This window comes from Ursus americanus, chromosome 3 (genome assembly GCF_024610735.1).
Source record: "Ursus americanus isolate L20-20 chromosome 3, mUrsAme1.1.p, whole genome shotgun sequence".
NCBI lineage: Eukaryota > Metazoa > Chordata > Mammalia > Carnivora > Ursidae > Ursus > Ursus americanus.
The window spans coordinates 2,172,403-2,175,598 of record NC_142129.1 but is presented as its reverse complement, the minus strand read 5'-3'; positions in this window follow the sequence as shown (position 1 = coordinate 2,175,598).

The following is a 3,196-nucleotide window of genomic DNA, read 5'->3' as shown; positions in this document are numbered from 1 at the left end:
CTATCCCCTACGATGACCCAGAATAATTAGGAAATGTGATTTGTGCCATTTGGGCAGCAATTGATAATCACAAAACAAAAATGGGGCAATTGTAAACTGCTGGATGAAAGCTATGGTGCTTCCTCTGTCTGCCAGAACAGTGAGTAAGACGCAATAAAATGTGTGAACACACTGTGCTAGCGAAAGCCCTCGTCGTTAGAGTGAAAGGAGCATTTTCACTCTTGGGCAAAAACAATGTTCTCGACTGGCTGTGCTTAGTGATGCCCATGTCTTATGGCTATAGACATCTTTTTCAAGGGTTATTATAGAAAGTCCTATAGGAAAAAAATCCTTTCAATTCAGAATCTAAAGCTTCCTTCTTTCCACAATGAAATATTGTTTGAGTTTCCAGACAGCAGAGCACTTTCCCCTGGGCTCCACCCCTCCTGTTGCCCCTTTCCTAACCCTGCTCTGTGGCCTCAGACAGCTCTCCTGAGCTCCCCTCTTTGCAAGGACCCCACTGTCTCAGCACCGACCTGGCCGGGTGTTCCCTGCACTCGCTGACCCCTGGCTTGCTCCTAGCCTTCAGCAAACAACCTGCAGGACAGTGGTTCTTGCCCACAAGGAGCTCAATGGCTCTTTATAAGCCCGTTCCCCTCCGTTCCCTCCAATGCCCTTCCCCAGCCAGACCTGCCTTTCCCAGGCCCAGGACGGGTCTTCTCTACCTGCATGTCTATCATCCTTCTGGGCACATCCTCCCATACTCGGCAGGCCTACCTCCTCTATGTCATCACAGCCCAGTTCTGCCCTCCAAGCTCATTCCAACCCCACACGCATACCTCCCAAACCACAAGTGCTGTCTCTGCTCAGAACCCGCACCAAACTGACCCAGTGTTCCTCCTCGGCTCCTTGCACCTGGATCTTGTTTCTTCGTGTGCACATCTTTCTTCTCCTTCCAAACTCACCTCTCCTTGAGGGCAGGGCTCTCACCTGGTCTCCCTGGTTATCTCTACAGTTCTCAATGTCATTTTTTCATAAAATAGTTTAATGAACAAACAAGTCAAACATAAATTTAAAGACACGGCCATCAGCTTTCCTAAATCGGTTATGTTGAGAATAACACAGAAGTGGACGCCAATTAAAATAAATACAAAAATACATAAACGAAACCACTGAGAGGATTACAATAAAATAGAACAATTTTAAAGAATGAGAAAACTGATATTTTATGTATTATTCTTTTACTTAACAGTTCCTTTTTGTCTTTATACTAGCATAAAACACACCTTTTTCTGTTAAGGAAGTTTAAGCTCAGTAACAGTTAACATGACGCTTGTCCCAGTGCAGTGTTTACTGCCTCCATGAACAAGTATTTTAAGAGTAAGAAAGCATCTCAAGGCACTCACAATAGGACACTCACAGCTGAGGCAGCTGGACCCTTTCAGGCCTCAACTGTAGGCATTGCTGTGCACACAAAGCGTGATGATATCTTATAAAATCACACACCTGCTACACTTTAATATATTCCAAACACTTTCCTTAGCATCCATTTAAGGGTAATAAAGGGATAGTGACAGTTATTATAATAGGATTTAATGTGAATACAAAGTATAACCAGTCTGCAAGACTGTTGCTACCTAAAGGCTCATGACTAAGAAACCGAGTGCAATCAAAAGGGAAGAATGGGCACTTCACTGTGGAAACTCCCAGAGGGTTTCAGCAATGGTGAAAATAGATACGAGTGACATATAGAGGGCTCAAACGTTCACAAAAACATTTACTTCCAAATTACCTTTGTCTGTGAAAAAATACAGAGATAAGTGAACAGCAGAAAAGTAGCCTAATGGCCTCGTTTTAAACATTTGATCTATGTATTAACAAATTCTAGACTCGCGGATTAAGATCTCATTTTAAAAGTAGTAATGATACGTTTCATCTGTGAAAACTAATGAACAACCATCAGCGAAGCTGTTTTCTTACATCCAACAACTTCACTTGCCTGGACAAAGCAGGTCATGCAGCCAAGCTTGGGTCGGGGCACAAAACTACGAAGACTCCAGACAAAGAGATTGCAAAACCAGCTCCAGGTCATCACTCCTCCCCATACCCGCACGTGATGCCAGGCGACTCTGCAGCATGGCCCGTTCTGATTCTGGGCCCCACCATGTGACTTGCTTTGCCTGGTAGCACACTCCCAGACACACAAGCAAAGGTTTGGAACAGGCTTGTGCACTGGGGCCTGGCCCCTCGTGCTTCGCCATCACCACGAAGAACACGCCTGGGCTAGCCAGCCGGAGGATAGAAAGCTTGTGCAGCGTGGCTGAGTTGCTCCAGTCACCCCAGCCAACCGAGATTAGCCAAGAGCCTGCCAATTCCACTGGAATGATAGCTCTTTTTGGTTTCTTCTTCAGTAAATTGCCTGCTCATACAGTAAGGTGATCCCAGTTGAGACCAAAATAACCTCCAAGCTAAGCCCAGCCCAAAGTGCGAACCTACAGGCTTCCTTGTAAGTCAAGTGAATCCTATTGTTTGAAACCACTGACTCTGGGTGGGAGAGGGGCTGAGATACAGCATAACTGGAAGGACAGAAGAGTGACACTGAATATACAAATGGACTGTTGCCAGACCATCCATGACAAAGAACACTGACCACAACCTGCAGCAACTGGCCCATGAAGTCAAACCACAGACTCAGCAGCAACTGGCCCCAAATGGTCAGGACCCAGCTGGTGACTATGGCCCCTCCTTCCAACTCAGGACAAGCTAGAGAAAGCCAAATATGCCTCATACCAGCCACGCAAGATGTCCCACTTCTCTCTAGCCCACTCCAGCTTCCCTGTGCCAACAACGTTCATCAGGGCCCACTTGAACCTTCCCCTGTTCCCTGTGCATCTTCCCCACTCCCCTGCCTGCTGCTGAGTGTCACTGGCTACAAGTGATGGTGCTGACTCCCCTGGCACAGCAAGCTCTGAATAAATACCTCTGTGTCCCCATCTGACTGGTCTTTCCTCATTTCTACAACATGAAGGACATAGAGAATTGTGAATATTATTACGAGCCATAACAGATACATAACCAGAAGCCACATGGATGTATCATAGAGTATGATTATGGTTAATCTGAATAAATAATGCCAGATCAAAAAACTACATTGACACACTTGTTCACTTCTACTTTGACTTCAAAAGCATCGTCTTTTGTCACAAATGATTCAGAA